The following is a 27,756-nucleotide window of genomic DNA, read 5'->3' as shown; positions in this document are numbered from 1 at the left end:
AAACCCTAAGATAGAACTACCATATTATCCAGGTATTTCACTCCCAAGTATATTTCCAAAGATAATAAAGTAACCATACAAAAGCCAAACTGACACAGTCATGTGTATCATGGCATTATACACAATACCTGATATGGAATCAGTCTAGGTGCTCATGGTTTATACACACAATCCAGTATTATTCAGCTGTAAAGAATGAAATATTGTCACTTGCAGCAAAATGGATGGGAGCTGGGAACTGGAGGACATCATGTCAAGTGAAACAAGCCAGACAAAGTCTCTCCCATATGTAGAAACTAAAAAAACAACCTGAAAACCAGAAAGTAGAAGAGTATTACTAGAGATTACAGGGATTGGGAAGAATGCTGAAAGGAGAGAGGGAGGAGGGAGAGGAGGTGAGGGTAGAAGAAGGTAGATGGACACGATCATTGAACTACATATGCATGTATGGAAGTATCAGTGAATCCCATCGATTTGTGTAACTAATATATGTTAATAGTCACTATAATAATTTAAAAATACCCACCATCTAAGATTCCACCTTAGGAAACATTATAAGGAGAAGAAATTCAATCCAAACTAAACAGAAGTAAATAAATAACCAAAAAATAGAGCAGAAATCAGTGAAACTGAAAACAGGAAATCAATAGAGAATTTTTTAATCAAAACCTGGTTCTTCTAAAAGATTAATTAAATTGATAAGTCTGTAGTTGAGCAAAGAAAACCAGTGAAAAACACAAATCACTGATACCGTAAATGGAAGAACTGATATTACTACAGATCCTGTTAAAAGGATAATAAATATTGTTAATATCTCTATGCCCACGAAGTTGATAACCTAAATTATATAGACTGCTTCCATAGACTACAAACTGCCAAAATTCGCTTTAGAAATGGACAATATGAATAGCACCATATTAAAGAAACCAAATCAATAATGTCCCAAAGGAAAGCAGCAGGTCCAAATGGGTTTAATGGTAAATTCTACCAAACTTTTAAGGAAGAAATTATACCAATTCTTTACCATCTCTTTAAGAAGACAGATGCAGAAGAAATATTTTCTGACTCACTCTATGAGGCCAGTATTATTCTAATACCAAAACCAGACAAAATATTATAACAAAACTATAGACCACTATCACAAGTAGAATTTAAAATTTAAATCATATTACTATTTAAAATAGAACCCCTTCAAATAAAATACTTATATATAAAAGTAAGATATGTGCAAGATCTATATTAGGAAAACAAAAAAGTCAAAGAAGGATGAAATAAATGGAGAAATATTTTATGTTTATGTAAGACTCAGTATTGTCAAAATGTCATTTCAGCCAATCTTGATCTATAAATTCAACATAATCCTAATTAAAAGTCTAGTACTATTTTGCACATACCTACAAACTGATTCTAAAGTTGAGAGAAAAAAAGATCTAGGATAACCAATTCCATATTGATCAAGAACAAAGTCAGATGACTTCCCTTTAAAAAATAACTCAACTATAAAAAGATGACATATGAAAAATCTTTGATGTAACAATGACTTTTCAGATACCATATCAAAAGTGTGATCCATAGATGAAATAATTGATAGGCTGAACTTCATTAAAATTAAAAACTTCTACTAGTATGCAAGACACTCACAAATGAATAAGAAGAGAGATGGTGTGACACAGTGGTAAAATTTTTTATCTCTAGCATGACAAAAAAGAGGAGACGGGAAAAAAATATTTGCAAAAAATACATACCTGATAAGGGGCTATTATCCAATACATACAAAGAACTCTTAAAACTCAACAATAGGAAAATAAATAATCTAATATAAAAATGACCCAAAAGCCTTAACAGTCAGCTCAGAAAAGAAGACCTACAGATGAAACCTAAGCAAAGATGCTACGCTTTCTATGTCATCAGGAAACTGCATATTAAAACAACAATAAGATACCACTGTACACATATTAGAATGGTCAAACTCCAGAGCACTAATGACATCAAATGCTGATGAGGATGTGGAATAATCATTAACTCATGGGACAGCAAAATGGTATAGCCACGTCAAAAAACAATTTGATAATTTCTTTTAAAATCAAGTAGATTCTTACCAGGTAGTGCAGCAATCATGCTCTCTGGTTTTCATACAAAGAAGCTGAAAATTTACATCTACACAAAAATTTGCATGCTGATGTTTGTAGTAGCTTTATTCATAACTTTCCAAACTTGAAAGCAGCCAAAATATTCTTCATTAGGTGAATAAACTGGTTCATTTATTCAACAGAATATTACTTTAAAAATGAACTACAAAGACATGAAAAAACTTAAATGCATATTGCCAAGTGAAGAAACTAGTTTTAAAGGCTACATACTATATTTTTCCAACTGTATGACATTCTAGAAAAGGCAAAATTATGTAAAAAGATCAGTAGTTGCCAGCAGTTAAGATGGTAAGAATGATTAAGCAGACATGGAGGATTTGGGGAGCATTAAAAGTATACCGTATGGTAATACAATGGTGAACATTTATCATCATATATTTAATCCCCATAGACTATATAACACCAAGAGTGATCCCTGACACACATTATGGACTGTGGATGATAGTGCTATGTAAATAATCAAGAATTATAACAAATGAATAACATTGATAGTGCAGGAGAGAAAGATTCAGGGGGTATATGGAACACTGCTTTTTGATTAATTTTTCAATGAATATAAAACTGTTCTAAATAACAAAGTTTGTCAGTTTTAATTGATTAATTTAAACAACCATTAATGAATATTGGTCACCGGGCAAAAGTTTGAGAAATATATTGACAAGATCTCAAATATCTCCCCAATTAATTTATCAATTGCAGAAGGAAAACTGGTAGTTGTGTGGGTAAGAACTTCAAGGAATTCCACTTTAATAAAATAACTACATTTGCTATTTGATAATAATGATAAATGATCAAGCAAAATTATTATCACCAGTAATAAAATAGCACCATCACAGAGCTCCTGATAGTATGCCACTTGAACACAGTATTACTGTGGTGGTATTCTTGCCTAAAATCTAATCATGAGAAAACATCAAACAAACCCATCTTGGGACACATTCTACATAATAACCAGCCAGTAGTCACCAAGAATATACAACTAGATAGGACACTGGAACAGGAAAAGGACACTAAAGGGAAATACAATAAAAAATTTAAAAGTCTATAATTTAGTTATATATTTATATATCAATATTAAATTTCCTGGTTTTGTTGGGTGTAGTATGGTTATATAAATTGTTACTAGGAAAAAGAAAATATATCAACTGTACTATTTTTACAATGTTTCTATAAATTTAAGATTCTTTCAAAATAGAAAGTTTTTAAAATGTTTTTTCAGACCAGTTTATTGAAGACTATTGGCTGTACTGGGTAGGATTTCTTTAATTATTTTACCCACCATATTCTCAAATTTGAAAGCCAAGACTTAACATTTTCGAGACATTTTTATCAGCTTTCTCTCCTAGTCTATTTTGGGATATCCTTCTTTGCCTACTATAATTTAAGAACATGTTCTTTTCTATATATTATATCTCCTACATATTCTGTCTTAATTTTAGCTTTTGAAGCTTATTCTGCTATTCTTTTATACTCTCCTTCTCTAATTACCTGAATCATAAAAGTCTATTGCTAACTCAGTTAAAATTGAAGCTAGCATATCAGAATTAGCAATCCAGTTTTACTTGATAAAGTAAAATTGTGTTGATCTTTGCATGACATTTAATGGCTATGGAATGGGAAAATGAATAATGGTAGTAATGTTTAGTCTCATCTCTCCAAAAGTTGTTATGAGAATCAATTCTTTCTTTTCCCTTGGATTCCTTGACTTCCTACTCTAGATTTCTCGCTACTCTCGTGACTTTTCCTTTCTAATTTATTTCCAATGGTTCTATTCCCTTTAGTCTTCTTTTATAATTGTACATGTACTTTTCATAGGCCATTAAGTTCCTTTTTCTGACTTTAAGTAATTAACATACTGATTGGTAACTTTATACCCACATTCTCAAATCTTAGCCCCAAGCCCTACATTTATACATTCAACCATCTTGTGGATGTCCCTCATTTGATAGCATTATATGGATCTTAAGAAAAACAAATGCTAAATTGAATTCTTTATTGCTCTCAAAAATGTATGTCTCCAATATTTTGATTTTCTAACATAGGGGAATGAATAAATACGGAGAATACAGAATACAATGTAACTAATTTAATTAATGGTACAATTTCATGTTTACTAATGTGGAACATATCTTCACCATACTGTTAATTTTAAAAACAGGTTTAAAAAATATGTGTAATATGCTTTATGTACAGAACAAATAAGAGCATGTCTCTCTCTAGACTAATTACCTTTAATGCTCTCCATAATATACAAAATAAATCCTGGGAAAAAAAATGTTTGAAGTCTCTTATAATTAAAATTGTCAGTCTGGACTCCACATCCATCTCAAACACAAACACACACACACATAACACACATACACACACAATTTCAGTATTAAAATAATCCTTAAACACAGCCTGGTATTTTACACTTTTGCCTATTTTCCTATAACATCTACCCCTCAAAATAGCTTCTGCTTTTGGTCCCTCTGAAGCCTTCCTCAGACTCTTCTCCTCTGGGAAAGTTTCTTTGACTCCACTTTGTCCCAATAGAATTGATTACTCTTTTTTGTATTATTTATGTGCCTTGTATAGCCACTAATGCATAATCTATGTAATAATTGTCTCTCTAAATACCAGTTTATCTCAAGAGTCTATGAGTTTCCTTGGAATGGAAAATTGGCCACCTTCTTTATCATGATTCAATCACCTTAATCACAGTATAAATATTTGTAGAACTGAAATTAGACAACAAATGAAAGCATCTAATACACCATGGATAGAATGACCTGAAGTGAAAGATGATATTGTTGCTAATTAAATTCACAGAAGAAGAGTGACATTCTATGTCAACATTGAACTCTTTGAACTTTCAACTCTTTGAAAGGAACTCCTTATCTTTAGCATGATTTGGGCATCTAAATCTTGAATCTAATGAAGTAGGTAAGATGCACTTAGGACAGGTTTCCATCTACTGAAACTCAGAATAAAAGGAGAGCTCCTTATTCTGGAACTGTATAAATCTCAGCAAAATCACTTAGGGGAAAGATATAAAGCAGAATCTGTACTGAAAACTTTATGTTAATTTTTTACTCTACATCTCACATGACTTGATCTTTCCCCCAGCCTTATCAACCTGTGAACCCAAATCAAACCATAATAATGGCAACAACTTTTAAGTTGTATATTAGCTTATAACCTCAATAGTATAAGACTTTACACATACATTTATTTCCATAATTCCTGGGGGCCAGCTCACATGTACTCCAGTCAAGGAAAGGAAAGTGTGGCACCTCATTATATATCTCATTATATGGAGAGATTTGTTTCTGTTCTCTGTCTTAGTTAGCTCTGCCTGTCTGTACTGCTAAATACATGACACCCAAAACTCAAGAGAGAATAGGTTTATTTGTCTCATGGTTTCAGAGGTTTAGTCCATGGTTGTCTAGATCCAAAGCAGAAACATTGTAACACAAAGATATGATGAAGCAAAGCTGCTCATTTCATATCATCTAAAAAGCAGAACACAGAAAAGCACCAATGAGAGATATCCTGAAAAACCACACCTCCAATGACCCACCTCCTCCAACTGTGCCCCACCTCCTAATTGTACATTGAGCTGTGAACAGCAGTGGATTTCTGATGGGTATGGCGCTCCCATGATCCAATCATCTCTCCGGGAGTATCTTAATCCAGTCAAGCTGACAACATGATTAACTAGCAGTTTCAGATGTCAGCTTCTACAAAAGAGAGAGTAACATCACAAATACCATTAAAGGTCCTTTGTATTATCCATTCCCATATGCATGGATTTATTTCATATATACAGTGTATGTACAAATAAGCTTATACAAACTGAATGCTTATTGGAATTTTCAGTATATAATAGGGAGATTACATTCAGAAATCATCATGCAAGGATTTCCCTGCTTGGACCATTTCAGCAAATTAATGAACATTCTGTTCTGTTGGACTTTTCTGATCAGCATTCATCATTTCATCTCCCATAATGACTTATCTGTCCAAATAACTTTTCCTTGGCCTTCAATTAATTATTAATTTTTGAAGGTCCACTCTCTTGCCTGGCAGATGTTTGATTTCTTTGCCATTGATCAGGGAAACCCTTAACATCTTTCTCATATTTTTAAAATATGTTTCAAACTTGCAATGACGATTGCTGCTTTGACTGACTCCTATTATTGTCTATGGGGTTAAGCTTATTGAGTTAGAATGGCAAGTTGACACTTGCCATTATTTAAATTTTCATTTGCTCTTTTGTTGTTGTAATAATATTTTGGAATCCAGCTAGGCTACATGCGTGCATAATGTGAACCTGCAGTTCACAGGCTCTTCACATCAGTCTCCAGCCTCTAGATTCCTCACCAAGAAACTGAAGATCACCCCCAACTACTAGAGCCAAAGGAACTCTCTCTGTGTCTCTGTTGATATGGTCTGGACCTCTCTTAGGAATCCCATAACATTCTTTTCCTAGGTTTATAATGTTTTAAGTATTATTACTCAAAAGATTGCCCTTGAGCTGCCTTTATCAACTGATTTCTGTGAAAGGTGTTGCTTTCCTCAAATAAATGATGTTAAGTCCTGACCAAGGTAGTAAGTTGCTAAATCTATGCCTCTCTCCATGATACAAAAAACTGCATTATCTCTTCAGGGATGCAATCCCAAATCTTTTGATGGGAAGAGTCCTTTCCTGAATCAGAAAGAGCTGAAATGAATCCCATTTGGGCCAGATGTTGAGATTTCCTGTGTCTGCCTTTGATCATTCCCAGGTCTGTTACAACTGCTCAGAAGTACATTAAGAAGGAAAGTGCATTACAGGGTTCTATTCAGTCTCTTCCTCCCTGGTTAAATGGAGTATATGAAAGTGATAAACAGGGTCTCCTCTATACTCATCATGAATATTTTTTCATACAATGTATCTAACTCCCTAACCCTCTCTCCTCTCCAACAAAGCTATATATGCCTTGGGATTTCTCACCTTCCTTCAAAGGGCACACATATTCTCCTCAGGTCTTTGTAAAATTTAGAATTTTATTAGGAGGCTCTTGCTATATGGTTTCCTCTTCAGTGAATTGGTGCAGTATGTTTCTTCATGCTCACATGATTTCCTTCCTTAAAAACAACTCACACAAGAATAAAAATCTGCCAGCTGTCTGTGCTTTCTAAAATTATCTATTTATATTTTAATTTATAAATATGGTGCCACTACTTAATGCCTCTGGGCACATTTGCAAAATTAAAAAACATAATTACAAAAATAAGACAAATATCATGAAAACTGTGATCATTATTAAAAGGGGGAGCACAAAGAGTATCATTTTTGCCTGCATTAATCTTCCAGCAACATCCAAAGACACAGGTGATTATCACACTGTGCCCCAAAAAGAATGTGTATGTTCCCTAAAATCAATACTATGAACAAGCTTAAGGATACCACCACTTGTCCTAGGAGAGAAAGGGCAATGACCTTGTAAACCAAACAAGTACGGTGCTTGAATCTTACAACCAGTTTCCAAATTCTTTTGTATTCTTCCACCTTTCATTCTGCCTCAAAATCTCAATAATATAAATACTACTTATAAATGACATATAGTGAGTGGGCAATAAATGTTTTCATTCAACATATAGAACAGGCATACCATTTTACTTCCCAACACTATAAACTTTCCTTACTCTATTCATCATATTTACCATCTCAGTTTCTCTGTCTCTCCTCTCTCTCTCTCTTCCTCCCTTCCAGTGTATAGATGTGAGTTTCTCTTATTATCCTACTTGTGTATGCTTGAATAATCTATGAAGTATTAAAAATGAGTCAGTGTTTCTGAGGTTTTCTGATTCAAATTTACAAATTAAAAGCTTCAAGATGTGCATTTTAAAAGCACAACTTCAGCATAAAAATTAAGATCCCTATGGACTACATCTAATAAGTTCCAAGAAAACACTTAGTAAGTCCAGTTGACCTAGGATAAATATTTGTTATCTCCAAGAAAATATACATTGTATAGGAGAAAAGGGCACATTTATATGCATTTTGTAATAAGCTTGAGTCAGGAAAATTAAATATAACAATATTATAGTCTCCCATATAACCAAAAAAAGAAGGAATAGAGGGAGCAGAAAAAATGAAATTTCTGCTCTTGAAAGATTTACAATCCTACTAGAGAAAGAAAATATAATTCTTATTACAGATTATTAAACAGGTGTATTTAACCATGGAGTGAAGGTTGCACTAAGATATCTTCCCTGAGAAAACTTTGAGACCACATAATTCATGAAAATTTTGATAACAAAAAGGACCCCTGAAGAACAGTAATAGGCTAGCACCATCTTAGGACAACTTAGGTCCCAAGGTTGGGACCATGAGTATGGGCATCATAGTGAAGTTAGCTCCTGAGCAGAAAAACCCTAGCAAACATACTTGGGGCATTTTTCTATCCAGGAAGCCTAAAGCTAAGAGGAAGATGAAGAAGGAAGACCTATAGAGAATGGAGTTCACTTTAATTTTCCCTGCTGCTTACAGCTTCTCTTTTGAATGTCCTTGCTCATAAATCTGTACTGCTAATCATGTGTGTTGTGACCAAGGGACCAGATAGCCTCAACACCCCCTGACACTTGACTACCAACTCTGGTCCAAATAGAAAGTACAGCAAGTTCAGCCAGACTTGCTTGCTCATTGGAGTCATGAGCAAAGCCATGTTCTTGTAACTGGACTGGCTGAGGCCATCGTATTTCACTCCAGTGGGTAAGAGTAGCACACTTTACGCCAACACTTTAACAACTCATGCATAAGCCTTGTGGTCAATATCTTAATGTCCCTTCACCATCTGGTGCCACCCATCATCAGCCAGAGAGTTCTTCACAAAGCATTTAGTTGAAGAAGTGAGGCTATAGACAGAAATACAGTTTATATATGATAACTATCAATACCTTCCCCTACCTCAGAGTTATAATAGCTCCAAGGAAAGAAGCAAATGTCACAATCTAGGATCACAGTTTGATTTTCTGATGGAGGAATATATTTTATCTAGAGGAATATATTTCAAAACGTTTAATGGAACTCTGTGCTTAAGGAATCTCATATTTATAGTCCATCTGCACCTCCTTCCATTTACCAAAATATTCCACAAATATTTATTCACCTACTCTAAACACTGCCCAATCACTGCTCTAAACATTTGAGGTTAGAAGTAGCAATGAGCAAAATTTCAAAGTTCCCTGCCCTTATATAGCTTGCAAATATTCACTCAGTAATCATGTAGCAAATGCCTACACTGTGCAAGTCTCTGGTGAACTCATAATGAGTGAGATGTGATCCCTGGCCCTACAAAATTGTACCATGTTGAGGATGTCATTAAAAGGTGCCAATAACTACTCTACAAGGCAGCATAAAGGGCTCACTGGGAGAAGACCTGAGCAAAGCGTAGTGGCAGGGTGGAAAGCAAGAATATCTAAGTATAATAAGGGTTAAAGAAAGTATAGTATTCTCGTGGTATGCTCACAAACCTACACTATCTGCATTAGTTATACACTGCTATATGGTATTTAATAGCAAGAAAAACTTTAATAACAATGAGAAAATCAATACACTTTTATTTATTTATTTATTTTGGTACCGGGGATGGAACTCAGGTCCTTGCACTTGTGCAGCAGGCTCAATACACTTTTGAAGCAGTCTAAATAAGCCAGTTTGTGTGTAAGATTTTCGAGGTAGCAATGTGTATTTCATTTTCTTAACTATCAGTGTTAACACCTGGGCAGAATAATAATCGGCAAACTAACACTTATCGAGCACTTTGCAAGCATCAGGCACTGCTCAATATTCATTACATGTAACAGAGTATTTAATCCTCCTGACAGTCTCATGAGGTTGGCGTCTATTACTGTTTGCCTTATAGTATGAGGAAACTGAGGCACAGAGAGGTTAAATAACTTGTTCAAAATCACACAGTCAGCAAAAGACGGGGTGGGGATTCAAACAAAGACAATCTAGTTTCAAATCAACTTTTAGCCCCTGTGATGCATTGCCTTTCTTGTTAATCTGATAAAAATACCTTATTCAAAGTTAACAGTCAGTGATACTGCCTTCACCTTCCAAGGAAACGCAAATGTACAGTTTCAATTAGTAGTTCAACCTGCAGAAAAAACTGTGTAATTTTGTGGCACATTGTTATTAAGGCAAACATTTTGAGCATGGTATTTTCTGGTGCTTCTCAAATTAGTACTTATTTATATATAGCTGTATTGTACCTTGAAAAATTAGACACAGGATGGTTATGCTTGAATGAAAGTTATGAGAGAGACAGGCAGGTCTGCCCACAACCTACGGAGGTCCCAAGTCTCATGGAACACGCCGAATCAACCCTCTGCAGACAGGCAGGTCTGTGCACGCCCTACCGAGGTCCTGAGTAGGGCAGAACATGCCAAATTGGCCCACTCCCCTGCAATAATCCACTGGACACCCCCCCCCGAGTGCTCCTCTGTACAGCCACCTGGTTCCACACTACAAAGATGCAGAGGACAACAGACCACTAGACCATGGTACTGAGTCCCGCTGCTGCCAGGCCAGAGGTAGGAGCTTCTGAGCCACCATCCCACTGCTCCTGGTCCAGAGGAAGGGGCTTCCCGGCCACCATTGCTCCCACTGCTCCCAGCCCACATGAAAGGGCTTTTGGGGCACCATCCCTACCACTGCTCCTGGCCCCTGTCCCACCTCTCCCAGCTCAGAGGAGGTAATCTGTGCAGGCATTAACAGCCCGCCACCCCAGTCAAAATGAGAAAACACATAAATAAGTCTCAAAACCAGACTTCCAGGTCACCTACAGCAACCCCAAAGGGAAATGAGATGGAACACTCTGATACTCAACCACCTGGACCCACTGAACTGGCAACAAGAGGGGATCTGGAAAAAATGAAATCAGAAATACTTTCTCAGATAACAGGAGAAATTGTGCTCCTAGTGAAAGACATGATTAATAAATCTAGAGAGGAGCTCAGGAACATGATGGAATCCCAACATAGGAAACAAATGGAATCCATAAAACAGATGCAAATAGATTTCCAGGACATGAAAAACTCCACTGAAAGTCTATACAGCAGAATGAGCCAATGTGAGGACAGAATTTCAGACAGAGAAGATAAGATTGTAATTAGTGACCAGGAAAAGAAAAATTGCTTCAAAATTATAAGGGAACATGAGAAATCAATCCAGCAGCTGCTAGATGATGCAAAGAAGAATAACGTAAGACTGATTGGAGTCAATGAAGAAACAGGAGAGAGTGGAGATGACATAAAAGATCTCTTCACAGAAATAATGGCAGAAAACTTCCCAAGCAGGGGAAAAGAGCTTGACATACAGATAAGTGAGGCATACAGGACTCCAAATAGCCTTGATCAAAAAAAATCTATACATAGGCATATAATTGTTAAGATTCCAGAAACTCAACAGAAGAACAAAGTTCTACAAGCAGTTAGAGAAAAGAAACAAATCACATACAAAGGAAAGCCCATCAGAATCATGGCAGACTTCTCAACACAAACCATCAAGGCAAGAAGAGTTTGGAGTGACATATTCCAAGCCCTAAAAGAAAACAGCCTCCAACCCAGATTGATGTGCCCTGCAAAACTATCTTTCAAAATGGATGGAGAAATAAGATACTTTCATGACAAAGAGCACCTTAGGAACTTTGTGAATACCAAACCAGCACTCCAAAGAATTTGACACAATATCCTAGGAACAGACATTGAGGATCACAACTCCAGGAAGCAAAGTAGAATGAACCCATATGGCACGACAAGAAATTAAATGTAAAGAGGGAGAACCCAACAAAAAGAAAAAGCCATGGCAATGATAAGTCAATAGGTGTCAGTTATAATCATCAACGTTAATGGTCTCAATTCACCAATCAAAAGAAATAGACTGGCAGAATGGGTCAAGAAGCAAAATCCAACAATATGCTGCATTCAAGAAACACACTTAATTCAAAAGGAAACTCATAGACTGAAAGCTAAAGAATGGAAAACAATACTCCATGAGACAGAAACCCGAAAAAAAGCAGGAGTAGCTATCCTCTTTGCAGATCAAGTAGATTTCAAACCAACACTGATTAAGAGAGACGAAGAAGGACACTACATCCTTGTAAAGGGAACAATCCAAGAGGAAGAGATGACAAACATAAATATCTATGCACCAAACACTAGTGCACCCAATTATATAAAACAAATACTAACGGACATGAAAAGCCATATATGCACTAACACAATTGTAGTGGGAGACCTCAACACCCCACTGTCACAAATAGATAGATCAACTAGACTAAAAATAAGTAATGAAATACTAGAACTCAATCAAACTCTTGAACAAATGAACTTAACAGATGTTTACAGAGTCTTCCACCCCACAAAATCAGAATACACATTCTTCTCAGCTGCACATGGGTCATTCTCCAAAATAGACCGCATACTCACACATAGAACATGTTTAAGTAAGTAAGTGCAAAGGAACTGAAGTTATCCCCTGTATATTATCAGACCATAGTGTGATGAAATTGGAGATCCATAGCAAAAGAAACTCAAAAAATTTCATGAACACGTGGAAATTGAACAGCACACTTCTGAATAACCAATGGATTACAAAGGAAATTAAAGAAGAACTCAGACAGTTCCTTCAATTAAATGACAATGACAATACAACATATGAGAATCTATGGGACACAATGAAAGCAGTCTTATGAGGGAAATTCATACCAGTGAATACGCATATTAGGAAAACAGAATGAGCCCAATTAAACAACCTGATGCTGAACCTCAAGCTTCTAGAAAAAGAAGACAAGGAAAACCCCAAAGCTCATACAAGGGAGGAAATTATAAAGATCAGAGGAGAAATCAATGCAATGGAGACAAAGAGAATGATACAAAAAAATCAATGAAGCCAAGAGTTGGTTCTTCAAAAGAATCAACAAAATTGACAAAGCCTTAGCCAACCTTATCAGAAAAAGGAAAGAAAAGGCCCAAATCCATGCAATTAGGAATGAAAAGGGTGAAACTACAACAGACCCAGCAAAAATCCACAGGATCATCAATACCTACTTCCAGAACCTATATGCCAATAAGATGGACAACACAGAAGAAATGGACAGATCCCTAGATACATATGAATTACCAAAGTTGAATGAAGAAGACCTAAAAATTCTGAACAATCCAATATCAACCAATGAAATTGAAAATGTAATTAAAAACTTATCAACTAAGAAAAGCCCAGGGTCTGATGGCTTCACCACTGAATTCTACAAGACATTTAGGAGGAACTGCTGTCACTACTGTTTAAACTCTTCAATGAAATTGAAAAGGAAGCAATACTCCCAAATTCATTCCTGGGAGCAAGCACCACCTTGATCCCTAAAGCAGAGAAAGACCCAACTGAAAAAGAGAACTATAGGCCAATCTCACTAATGAACATAGATGCCAAAAATCCTTAATAAGATAATGGCAAACAGAATGCAGAAGATCATCAAGAAGATCATACACCCCGATCAAGTGGGATTCATCCCAGGGATGCAGGGATGGTTCAATATATGCAAATCAATCAATGTAATACAGTATATCAATAGAGTCAAGGACAAAAACCATATGATTACTTCCATAGACACAGAAAAAGCATTTGACAAAATCCAACATGCATTTATTATAAAAACCCTACAAAAATTGGAATAGATGGTCTCTACCTCAAACTGATAGAAGTCATCTATGAAAAAACCAACAGCCAATATCATACTAAATGGTCAGAAACTGAAATCCTTCACACTAAAATCAGGAACAAGACAAGGATGTCCACTATCACCCCTCTTGTTCAATATAGTTCTGGAAATGTTAGCCACGACAATTAGACAAGAGAAAGAAATAAAAGGAATAAAGATAGGTAATGAAGAAGTCAAATTGTCATTATTTGCAGATGACATGATACTCTATATAGAAGACCCCAAGAACTCCACCAAAAGTCTTCTAGACTTAATAACCAAATTCAGTCAAGTAGCTGGTTACAAGGTCAACACACAAAAATCAATAGTTTTCCTCTACACGAACAACAGACTCACTGAGAGAGAAATAGGGCAAATAATTCCTTTCACAATAACATCCAAAAAACTGAAATACCTAGGAATCAACCTAATGAAAGAAATCAAAGACCTCTTCTCTGAAAACTATGGCACTCTGAAAAGAGAGATTGAAGATGATATCAGAAAACGGACAGACATCCCCAGCTCCTGGGTAGAAAGAATTAATATAGTGAAAATGGCCATACTTCCAAAACTGCTATATAAATTTAATGCAATTCCAATTGAGATCAGCAGCATACTTCATGGACCTTGAGAAAACAATCCAAAAATTCATTTGGAACAAGAAGAGATCCAGAATAGCAAAAGCAATTCTAGGTAACAGAGACATGGCAGGGGGTATCACAATCCCCAACCTGCAACTCTACTACAAAGCTACTGTGATCAAAACAGCATGGTACTGGCAAAGAAACAGACCTGAGGACCAGTGGAACAGATTAGAAGATGCAGAAACAACGCCAGATACACTCAGCCATCTCATCTTCAATAAAGGAGCCAAACACCCTCACTGGAGGAAAGATAGCCTCTTTAATAAATGGTGCTGGAAAAATTGGGCTTCAACTTGCCAAAGATTAAAACTAGACCTGTATCTCTCACCATGCACTAAACTAAAATCAAAATGAATTAAAGATCTAAATATTAAAATAGAAACTCTGAACCAGTTGGAACAGAGATTAGGTAGAACCCTTGAAGACATCAGTGTAGGAAAAGATTTTCTGAACAAAACCTCAGTTGCCTGTGAACTAGCACAAACAATCAACAAGTGGGATCTCTTCTTATTAAAAGGCTTCTGCACAGCAAGAGAAACCATCAGCAGTGTGAAGAGAAAACCCACAATGTGGGAAAAAATCTTCACCTGCTCTTCCTTAGACAAAGGTCTACTATCTCGAATCTATAAAGAACTTTAAAAGATCAGACCTCCCAAATTTAAAGACCCAATCCAAAAATGATCATCTGAAATGAACAGACATTTCTCAGACAAAGAAGTAGAAATAGCAAATAAATACATGAAAAAACGCTCAACATCACTGGTCATTCGAGAGATGCAAATGAAAACAATGCTGAGATTCCACTTCACTCCAAAAAGAATGGCTGCTATCATGAAATCAACCAATAACAAATGCTGGCAGGGCTGTGGGGAAAGAGGAACCCTGCTCCACTGCTGGTGGGAGTGTAGACTGGTGCAAGCACTGTGGAAATCAGTATGGAGATACCTCAAAGAACTAGGACTGGAAGTCCCATTTGACCCCACTATTCCACTGCTGGGGATCTTCCCCAAAGAATTAAAAGAATCATACCGCAGTGATATATGTGCACCCATGTTCATAGCAACGCAGTTTGTAATAGCTAAAACTTGGAAACAGCCCAAATGCCCATCAACTGGAGACTAGATAAAGAAAATGTGGTTTTTTTATTAAATGGAGTATTACTCAGCCATAAAAAATGAGAAATTAGAGACATTCATAGCTAAATGGATGCACATTGAGGCAATACTCTTAAGTGAAATAAATAGGACACACATGTATAAACACCAAATAGTTTCTCTGGTGTGAGAAACTGAAAGTGTCAATAAGGACTAAATATATAATAGGTAATGTGAAATAGGAAGAAAAGGGGCAAAGGGGAAGGAAGTGGGAGGGCTAGGGGAAAGGATAGAAGGGAATGGGATTAATATGAGAAAATGGAAAAATAGGAACAAAATCTTTGTAAATAGGGAGAAATGGAGGGGTTGAAGGGAGGGCTGGGCAATGGTGAAAAATAAGAACCAAGAGAGACTATGTAAAGTTGCAAATTTCCTCCAATGACGAATGTCATTATATTGAATACCTAAAATGTACCAATGATTAGAATGAATAATCGATAATGTAAAATAGGAAGAAAAGGTTCAAAGGGGTAGGGGTAGTGGGAGGGGCAGGGGAAAGGAAAGAAGGGAAGGGGAAAATGCTGAGAAATGGAAAAAATGGAAATAAAGTCTTTGTAAATAGGGAAGGGTGGAGGGGGTGAAGGGAGGGCTAGGAATGGGGAAAAAATAAGAACCAAGATGCATTATGTAAAGGTACAATTCCCAATGAGAAATGTAACTGTGTTGTATACCTACATTGTACCAATAAAAGAATTTAATAAAAAAAATTAAGTTATGAGAAAAGGAAAGGTTGAATCCTGTAATACTTACTGCAGGGCAGGCCTAGTGGAGTTTCACCATGGGAGATCTTTGGTGGCCAGAGTATAAGCAGAACACATTTTAAAGAAAGAAAAGTAGTGCCAGATCATAAACCATGGATTTTTCAAAGGGGTCCAGAAATGTGCTGAGAGAAAGTCTGAGCACAGCAGAATTTTTTCTGATGCCCACTCTGAATATATATCACTCATAAAAATCAGCAAATGCCTATAGCCTTCTGCTATTTTGGAAGAATGAGCCATTCCTCCTCCAGGAAGCTGTTAACACTTGAAGAACTGATGCTGTATTGTGTCTTAGTGGAATTTTCTACAGAGTCATCGTACAAGAGTCATTGTTATCGGTGGTGCTGGTGGTGGTGCTGGTGGTAGTGATGATGTAGTTCTTACCATGTATTAAATTCAGAATGCTACATATAAAATTATTTTAAAGATTGATTCTTCCTGGGTTATAAGTGTTCTGTGTAACATTTATTCCTCCCCACTCCTTCTTTCTTCACCAGAGAAGCAAAGCTTGCCTGAGTTGAGAATACCCAACCTTCACTCTCTCCACATTCATCCTCAGGTTGACAATAATAATATCAATAACAATGTTATCAATATGAAATTTAGAGATAATTCCATAAATTTAAAATTGTTTCACATACATTCTTAGTTATAATCATACACTTTTAGAATAAAAGAAATTACTGTTTTTGTGTTTATTCCAGGAATGGGCCATAGAATGTCAGGATGAACACTTGAATTTGTAACTTGTCCAAGGTCAATCACTGCCTGTAAGAATAGAATTCAGGGCTCCATTGTCCGGGTTCAGCCCTCACATACGACTGTGCAAATGATGCTTCCTCCATTCTTTTTCTTCTTCACTATTTGTGCTTGGATTATTTCTACCTCCGGAATATTTTTCTAAAATATACATACTCTTCCAGTATCTGGTAATTTTCTTCTGGCTTGTCTTTTTTGTTACATTTGAGAGTGAAAATTTATGCTGCTCACAACTGATCAGAACAATGCTCTTGATAATGTGATCCCACCCAACTCAAAGAATATTATGAAGTAAAACTCAATTTCCAAAAAATTAAAAGCCTGTTCCATCAGATTTTACTGTGCTTATGACTCACCTTGGAGTCTCCATGAACATCTTTGAAGGCTTCCCAACCCTTCCCAATCTCCTGAGAAGCAAGCAAGGGTGTTTGCTTTGCCCAAGTAATTGGCAAGTACTATGGGCGCATGCAGCAGGGTCCAGAGATGCTGAGCTCCTGCAATGCTCGGGATAGCCGCACACAACACAGAATGCAGCCACACAAAATCAGTGAGCCTGGTCACTGTTGAGAAGCACTGAAAAGAAAACCTGCATCTGCAGCTAGGAAATTCAGAAGTATTAGGTCAGTTCACTATTTTTGTTTGGTTTTGTTCCATTAGCAAAACACTGCATAACAGTTAAATGTGTAACAGTTCCATAAATTCTGGGTTACAGGATTGTCTGTGGGCTACCATGGCAACCTCATCACAGTGGAGCCCACCTATACTTTGGAGCTCCTAGAAAATGGATTCCAAGTTTCAAAGAACTGTCTTCCCACACTGCCCCTACCTATGCCCACCAATCGCACTTTTCCTCACTCCTTTTCTCTGTCTCTGGGTCTCAGGCTTTTGAGAAATAAGCAACTGTGCTTATGATCGTGACTGGATCGTGTAATATGCTAAATAATTTAGATATTTTATCAGACTGTAAAATCCCTGCGTATTCTGAGACTTTTTTCCTATCCATGCAGAGATCAGGAGACAGACTGGCAAGCAGTGACAGTATGCTTTGATTTCCCTATTTCTAGAAAGTAACAAGACAGTTAGTTCTGGCTACTTTCACTGTGAGCTGTTCCTCTGCTCTGAATGGGTTTATTTTCTGCTCTGAGTACTCTTATTTCCAACTGCTTTACATTTCATACTGGCTCCAGAAACTGCTGGTATGAACTACTAGAAGCAAAATTAAATTCAAGATTATCTATTTTTGTACAGCCAGACTCTCCTCCAGCTTTTGTCCCTTTTAAGGATGGCCTAAGATGACAGTCTTCATTTTATCCTAATTATTCCCCTTCCTTTGATACTTCAAGAAGTTGAATAAAATTGAGCAATGATGTTCACGAGTAGAGAAACATGTGTACTGGGTTTTCATTCAGACCAAAATGTGAGGGCTCTTCTGTGCTGGTGGAGAATGTACCAAAAACAAGGGTCCAGTTCTGGATGTGGGAGAGTATCCTGGGATCAGTGTCCCCTGGAACAGGAGATGGGGAGCAGCAGGAATACTCAGTGGGAGAACGCTCCAGAAGGAGCCTCTCCAGAAAGTGCGCTAAAGAAGCTTCTGTGAGACTTTCCAGGCACATCAATGCTCTTCAGAGAGTCAAGTGAATACATTATTTAATTTGATGTTGGCCAGTCAGTGTCCCCTGTAGAGGTACACAGTTGGCTTCAAGCCATGCCCATTATTGTTTTATTATTTATAGGTTCCTTGAACTTCCCATATCAGTTTATTCATCTGGAAAAAGAAAGAGTCAGCTTTAGGTTTTCCTTTTCTCATAAGATTAATAAGACACGCACCTGTGGAAACTACCCCTGGTCTGAGACAGATCACACAAGGACTGGAATGTACCACATGTGAGGTCTTGAATGCCTTCTCCTCACCTGCTTTTATTTTCTGACCTTGTCCTTAGAAAAGGTGCGATTACCTTGAAGTTCTGTTTTCCTACTGTCACTGCCATAATTTAGGTATGTCTGATACCTCTCAAAGAACTCCTGCAGTGTCTTCCTTAAATGCTCTAATTCAGCAAGATGGTACTGTTGAGGTTTCCCACTCCTCCCCCTACTTCTAACTTCTGTACCTGAATTCAAGCTGTGCTCTAAACCTGAGCTACATTCTCCCTTTGCTTGGCTAAATCTTATTCATCATTTTAAGCCCCTTTCCTGAAAACCACCAGGCCTCACAGCTACATTAGTGCATATATTGATTATTTCACTTTATTCATTGTAATATAATTATCTCTGTGCATGTTTTCTTCCCCATTAGACCTCAATAATAGGAAATGGCTTATTCATCTTAGATTCTAATCTTTGAAGAATTAATGAATTTATGTTGTATCCAAATATGAATCTAGTAAAAATAATGTATTCAAATACCTTATTATACCCATATGACTCCATCGAGACCCTAGTCCTGCAGACCATCTCTTGATTCTGGACACCAAATGGAATCCAAATATCAAGGGAACTGCTTACAAACCTATCCCTTAAAAGCAGAGGCACTGCTGGAATGATCCTAGTGTGGTCAAAGGCTGTCACTGTCTTGATTAAATGCAAACCTGACAGGTCCTGCCTGGGTAGGACCTTCTTCCCATCGTGGAATCTGGACTATCAGTGGCTGAGATTTCAAAACCAGAAGTTCCCATAGCACTCCACCCTATTAAAATGTTTTCAGTTATTTCTCACATCAAACAAAGTCCAAATTCCTCAGTCTGGAATCTAAGGTCTATCATATTCTGTCCTCAACATTTTCCTTGCCTCTCTCTCTCTCTCTCTCTCTGTCTCTCTCTCTCTCTTCCTCTACACAAACCTTCTGCCTCCCCTCAGATCCTGCATTAATGATTTTTTTATCTTCAATGTTTTCACATGTGCTACATTCCTGATCAAAAATAAATGCCCAATTTACTTTATCACCACTTAACAAAAATGCTAGCCATTCTACAATTCTCAGAACTGAGTAATGAAAAGCACTCATTTCCCTCTTTAAAAATCCTATAACACTATGATCCATACAGTTTAATTCACATTACATAATCATTGTTTGCATAGCTATTTATGGCTAGGCAATGTCTTATATTTTGATTATTCTTTTCAGATGTAGATATCACACCCATAGCCAAATGAGAAGCTTATAAAGCTCAGACTTGTGTTCTTTTCATAGTGCCATGATTCCAGCCCTTCCTATTATAATAAAATAATAAACATTTACTAATAGTTGGGCTCCACACAGAAAAAAATAAAATCTTCTTACATAATCTGAAATGACTACTATTCATTCAGGTGTCTTCAACCAGACATTTTATATACATTTTTATAGAGATAACAGCACCTTTTTTTTTAACATGGCCAGGAGAGGAAAAGTTGACTGTGTCCAATTAATAAACTACCTGAAAAGAACACATATCTGCTGGTAAGACAAGCAGAGCTGGGGACAGGGGAGAAGGACCTGCATCAGAAGGCAATCTTCGTGCCACACTGTAATATAATTCTAACTGGCAATATAGTTTTAGGCTATTGAAACCAACAGTCAATAGTTCAGCGAGAAATTAACATCAGGAAAATCCAACAAAAGATAATGGAGTCAAAAATGCACAAAAGAACAATGGCGACATGGAATAGCAGTACAGAACTGTGGTAAGAGGCAAAAATGTGGTGCCAGATATATCTACTTTTTGGAAAATTACCCTCTACATCTCAGTTTCCTCATTCTGTAGCTTGGTTGTAAGAATTAAATAAAACCGAAAAGCACTTGCTACATCCATAATCAGTACTCAGTACATAGTGGTTGAGGTTACAAATCATAGTAGAAATTGTATTGTGGTTGTTGCGTGTTGTGATTATCAATTGCAAATCTAGAATCAAGGAATATTGGAAATATCAGACAAGTAGGCAGGCATTGAACTTTAAGAGAATCTCTGATCTATTGCTGGAAAGTCTTGGAGGAGGGACTATAGCTAGAAACCCAGTAATAACCAGCGTCTAGAACTACAATCAAAGGAGGAAGCTATTAATTAAATTAGGGGTGCAAAAGTAGGCGTTTAGTCTCAGTGATAATTCCCAGATATTAGAATTAAGCACGGAGCATGAACTGTTACAAAGATCTAAAGGTGAAACTATAACTTCTTTAGTGCCTGTCAAGTAGTGAAATGTGGAAATCCAGAGTGCAGCAGAGCTGGAGCCTCTGAAAAACATCACATGACTTGGAGTAAAGGAGTAGAGGGAAGGAGGCAAGATAACCATGGCAAAGCTCAATGCAAAGCAGTGATACATTATTCAGTACCTAAATAGATATCATTTTGACTTTTTAAAAAAGTCATTGAGCACCTGCTATTTACCAGGTACTATAATAGTAGGCCCCCTGGCTCACAGTCAAGAGCAGCACTGTCCAGTGGAACTTCCAGTGAGGATGAAGATGTTTTGTGCCACTAAGCACAGTAACTACTAGCTGGTGGCTACTGAGTACTTGAAATGGACTTGTGTAACTGAAACACTGAATTTAAAACTTGAACTTTTTTCATGTAAATCAGAAATAGCCACATAAGACTAGTGGCACCCATATTAGACAACACTGGTTTAGAGAAGGCAGGCAGTAAACAAGTAAGCCAGTAAGTAATTATGAACCGTGAAGCTTAGGCAAGGCAAGGAAAAAGGTTTTGGTTGAGGATTGGTAGGGCAGAAGAGCTTGATTGGCTGGTGATAGAAAATCTGCTGTGGAGAAAGGCAAGGTCAGCTTAGCATTGTAGGCCACCATGGGAGCTTAGATTTCATTTAGGTCATTTATGTTTACATTTTTTAAAAGATCATTGCAGTTGGTTGCTATGTGGATAATACGTGAACCAACAGAAAGATGCTTTCTCTATGTGTATGTATGTTTGCTTGACTTAATTTGCTACTTCACCTCTTTTTCTGATCAGAATAGCAACTCTCATATCAGTGTATATTTATATTCAAAAGGAATATAAGTTTTGCATCAATATTAATTCATCTAAAATTAATGAATATATAGACATACATATATACATATTCTGAGCTTTTTGAAGTACAGGAGAAAAAAATCTCCTATGTGTGCTAATAATACCATATGATTAAAGGAAATAGCTATATACAAAGACAACAAGATAATCTGTAGACTGGAGAGAGGTCAATTTCCAGTCGTAGAAGGAAGAAAAGGAAGAATTTAAACAAGTCAAAAAGACAACCGTGAAACTGACTAATGGAAAGAAAAAAAGTACTCATAGAGAAACATTAAAGTAACTGAGGTTAATTAATTAATCTAGGGAAAGAAGATTAATTGTTTTGTAAAGATAGTTAGAATGGCTATGCTGAGGCATTAGCACTAGAGAGGGAACTAAAGCCAGCAGATTAAACTGCGGAAGATGCTATTCATGTCTGTGAAACCAGAATCAGTGAGGAAAGGAGAGCAATGTCCTTCTGTGGAGGTCTTTAAAACAGGATAGATTCTCATCAGTCTCATCTGAAAGGTTTAAGTGTGAGCCTGCCTAAAGGCAAGGTGATGAACAGAATGACTTTCCAAGGTCCCAGCCAGTCAGCCCAGCGAGACACATGGCTGATTGGGCGCTAAGATTTTCTTTTGTTTACCCATATCTGATTGTTTTACACCACCATGTGGCCACACTGAGTAGAAATGTTAAAAATTTTGATTTGGAAACAGGCATTGAGAAATGTCAATTATACAATCGCACAGCCTGGTTAGAAATATTTAATTGGAAAAATCACCTGCCATGAGTATATTTATACTCATGATCCTTTCGTGATCTTAATTTGAAAATTAAAACTTATACACACCTTGTTAACAATAACATGTCTTGTTTCTTTTATTGTGCATTTGCCTTTCTATATGACCAGGATTTGATTCACAATAAGCTGGGTTCATGTCATAAAAACCTTTATATATATACATATATATATATATGTATGTATATATATATATATATATTTAAAAGCCAGATTCTGACCCTTTTACATTTAGCAGAGATATTAAGTAAATAAATGTGTCTTCAGTGACAATTTTATGAAATGAATTCAAACATAATATCAAAACAATCGTAGGTTTGCTTGCAGTAAATACATGACTAAAAGCATCATGTTAAAAATAATTTTAGACACAAAACATAAGGTCAATGCATTTCCTAGTACCTTCTATCTTTAATTTATGTAATGTAGATTCATCAGCATCCATTAGCATTTATTACATTCTAACTTGCACTGGATTCTATATTGGACAAATTAAGTTGTCATTCCCTTATCATGCCACTTCAAGTACAAAATCATTCTGTTAAATATAGACAGTGAAATAGCCATTGGGCCAGGCTGCCTGGGATAGAATCATACAAAGCTATGTAACTCTAATAGCTTTAGGTTCTTTGTAGCATAGAATTTAATTTAAAGAAATAAACACAAAGTGGATTGCTATTTCAACAAATATCTATTGCATGACTACCATACTGGTGTTCTAGGCAATGGAGAAAGAGCACTGAATTAAAAAGACTAAAATCTCTGTCATCAGGGAGTGTACATTCCAGGGGAAAGCCAGACAGTAAATATGTTAGGCTTTGTGCGCCACAGCATCTGTCATAACTATTCAATTTTGCTACCATAGCACAAAAGTAGAAATATGTAGAAAATATGTAAACAATCATAGAAAATCTATAAACAGTACACGAATAAATGAGCATCCTTGCGGGCCATTGCAACTTTACTTACAAACACAATTGGCTGGCCCACAGACAGCTGCAGTAGAGGAAGTTAATAGTAAATACCACCAAAACAAACGTGTATTCTTTTGAATGGGGATAAGAACTATAGAAAAGGTAAAACAAGTACAGATATGGGTGGTGTCAGAGTGTGGTCAAGGAAGTCTTCGCTGAGAAAAATGCCATCTCAGGAAGTGAGCCAGAAGGTCATGGGGATTTCTAGGCGATGAGCTCTCCTGGACAGGGACTGCCAAATGCAAAATCCCAGAGGCAACAGTGTCCTTCTTTTGGAGGAGCAGCCAGCAGCATGGACAGTTTATCTGGACCAGAGTGAGTTAGGAAATGGCAGTAGGAAGTGAGGTCAGAGAAGTAATATGTAAGTACAGGACACAGGACTCAAATGCCATTTTAAATTTTGTTTTTATACCAAGAGAAATAAGACTGAAGTTTTAAGCAAAGGAGTAGGCTATCTGGCACACTAAGTTGACTGCTGTCACTCTGGGTGCTGTGCCAGAACAAACTGATGAAGAAGCAGAGTGTCTAGTTTACAGGCTGTTTGCAATAATCCAGGTAAGAGATTGTGAACCAGGCGCTAATGCTGGAGGTGGTGACAAGTAGCAAGATTCTGACATCTGTTAACAATAATGTGACCAAGATTTTTGTCTTAGATCAAATGAGGAATGTGAGAAAATGGGGTCATCAAGGTTTTTTGCTTGAACTAATACCCAGCAATGCCACTACTGAAGAAATGAAAGCAGTATGGCAAAGAGAAGTCTCCACTTCCATGCTTACTGTAATATTTATTTACAATAGCCAAGATCTGGAATCAGCCCATGATACCACCAGTGAATAAGTAGATAATGTCATAATATACACACCAAAATACTATTAGGTCATTAAAAAAAGATGAAATCACAGCATTTGCAACAACATGGGTGAACGTGGAAGACATCATGTTAAGCGAAGTAAACTAGGCATATGAACATATGTTCTCAATCATTCGTGGAAGCTAGAAATGATTTCATAGAAGTAGTAAGAGGAGTTATTACCAAAGGCTGGAGAAGATAGAGAGAGGAGAGTTTGGGGATGAGAATGATCAATGAATATGAAGTTACAATTAGGTAGGAGAGTAAGTTCTGTGTTCTAATGCACAGTAATGTGATTATAATCAGTGATAATCTATTATAATTTTAAAATATCTAGAAAAGAAAATCTCAAATGTTTTACCACAAATATCTGAAAAATGTTTGGGATGATGGACCATTACGCAATATATACATGGACCGTTACACAATATATACATTTATAGAAATCAAAACATCACATTGTATTCTATAAGTACCTTAGTAATTCTCTTCACTGAGACAAAATGCCTGACATGCATAACTTAAAGGAGGAATGATTCATTTTGGCTCAGGTTTCAGAAGTTTCAGTCCATGCATGGTGGCAATCTCGAATGCAGAAATGACATGGTGGAAAGATCTGCCATGGAGGAAAGCTGCTCACATCATGGTGGCCAGGAACCAAAAAGAGAGAAGAAGAAATTGGGAAAGAGATACACCCTTCCAGGTCACACACACACACACACACACACACACACACACACACAGACACACTCCACCCGACCAATTATGACCCAGCTCTTCTGACCAGACCCCACCTCCTAGCAGCGCATTTAGCTACATTCCTAATAATGTCCACGTGATCCAGTCACCTTCCATACACATGAGACTTGCAGAGCCAATAAATATGTACAGTTATGTGTTGCTTAAAAATAAAAGTGGGCCTCAAAATGGAGGTAAAACCGCCGCCCGGTCGCCCCCAGCCCGACTCCGGCCGTCGCCGCCGCCGCAGGGGGGAGGAGGGCCATGATCCAAAGGAACCAGAGCAGTTGAGGAAGCTGTTTATTGGTGATCTGAGCTTCGAAACTACAGATGATAGCTTAAGAGAACATTTTGAGAAATGGGGCACACTCACAGATTGTGTAGTAATGAGAGATCCCCAAACAAAACGCTCCAGGGGCTTTGATTTTGTGACTTACTCTTGTGTTGAAGAGGTGGATGCAGCAATGTGTGCTCGACCACACAAAGTTGATGGGAGTGTAGTGGAACCAAAGAGAGCTGTTTCTAGAGAGGATTCAGTAAAGCCTTGTGCCCATCTAACAGTGAAGAAAATCTTTGTTGGCGGTATTAAAGAAGATACAGAAGAATATAATTTGAGAGACTACTTTGAAAAGTATGGCAAGATTGAAACCATAGAAGTTATGGAAGATAGGCAGAGTGGGAAAAAGAGAGGATTTGCTTTTGTAACTTTTGATGATCACGACACAGTTGATAAAATTGTTGTTCAGAAATACCACACTATTAATGGGCATAATTGTGAAGTGAAAAAGGCCCTTTCTAAACAAGAGATGCAGTCTGCTGGATCACAAAGAGGTCGTGGAGGTGGATCTGGCAACTTTATGGGTCGTGGAGGAAACTTTGGAGGTGGTGGAGGGAATTTTGGCCATAGTGGAAACTTTGGTGGAAGAGGAGGCTATGGTGGTGGAGGTGGTGGCAGCAGAGGTAGTTATGGAGGAGGTGATGGTGGATATAATGGATTTGGAGGTGATGGTGGAAACTATGGCGGTGGTCCTGGTTACAGTAGTAGAGGAGGCTATGGTGGCGGTGGACCAGGATATGGAAATCAGGGTGGTGGATATGGTGGAGGAGGAGGATATGATGGTTACAATGAAGGAGGAAATTTTGGTGGTGGTAACTATGGTGGTGGTGGAAACTATAATGACTTTGGAAATTATAGTGGTCAACAGCAATCAAATTACGGACCCATGAAAGGGGGCAGTTTTGGTGGAAGAAGCTCTGGTAGTCCTTATGGTGGTAGTTATGGATCTGGTGGTGGAAGTGGTGGATATGGTAGCAGAAGGTTTTAAAAAACAACAGAAAAGGGCTACAGTTCTTAGCAGGAGAGAGAGCGAGGAGTTGTCAGGAAAGCTGCAGGTTACTTTGAGACAGTCGTCCCAAATGCATTAGCGGAACTGTAAAAATCTGCCACAGAAGGAATGATGATCCATAGTCAGAAAAGTTACTGCAGCTTAAACAGGAAACCCTTCTGGTTCAGGACTGTCATAGCCACAGTTTGCAAAAAGTGCAGCTATTGATTAATGCAATGTAGTGTCAATTAGATGTACATTCCTGAGGTCTTTCATCTGTTGTAGCTTTGTCTTTTTCTTTTTCTTTTCATTATATCAGGTATATTGCCCTGTAAATTGTGGTAGTGGTACCAGGAATAAAAAATTAAGGAATTTTTAACTTTTCAAAAAAAAAATAAGTAAATAAAAGTGGACAAAAACAAAAAAGGAAATGGACAGATGGAAAAACTACTCAAGGTTGGAAAAGAAGAAATAAGAAAACTCAGAGTCTAAGGTATGATTACATTAAGTCTAGGATCTACTTAGAAATCTTAGGTATCTAAGAATAGAGATGTCGAAAAGCTAGCTTCTAGAAGATTTTACAGATTCAGTAAAAGGTTAGACTCACACTATAAAGATATGAGTTGTCAACATACTTTTGGTATTAAAAATCATGAAACTTGCCAGTTACAGTGGCATATGCCTGTAATCCCAGCTGCTCTAGAAGCTGAGGCAGGAGGCTCTCAAGTTCAAGGCCAGCCTGGGCAACTTTGCAAAGTCCTGACTCATAATAAAATAAAATAGCAACGGTAATGAGCTCACCCAGGGGGTGAGTGTAAAAAGAAAGTGAGGTCCAAGCATCGCTCTCTGGAGTACCCCAAAGTTGGGAATGGAGGGAGATGAGGAGCTAG

The 27,756-nt window shown here is 37.2% G+C and overlaps 1 protein-coding gene and 1 pseudogene across 2 annotated transcripts in view; both read left to right on the top strand.

The window, feature by feature from the left end:
* The window catches only part of Spata16 (spermatogenesis associated 16), a 232,536-nt gene that overhangs the window by 129,399 nt on the left and 75,381 nt on the right, over nt 1–27,756 (top strand). The window lies entirely within an intron of this gene.
* Nucleotides 25,727–27,158, top strand: LOC106010739 (heterogeneous nuclear ribonucleoprotein A3 pseudogene; annotated as a pseudogene).

The sequence above is a fragment of the Heterocephalus glaber genome, unplaced genomic scaffold, assembly GCF_053883595.1.
Source record: "Heterocephalus glaber isolate CG9 unplaced genomic scaffold, H.glaber_assembly_v1.0 deba00001504, whole genome shotgun sequence".
NCBI classification, from domain to species: Eukaryota; Metazoa; Chordata; class Mammalia; order Rodentia; family Bathyergidae; genus Heterocephalus; species Heterocephalus glaber.
The sequence above is the reverse complement of the archived record's forward strand: the minus strand, read 5'-3'. Positions and strand labels throughout refer to the sequence as shown.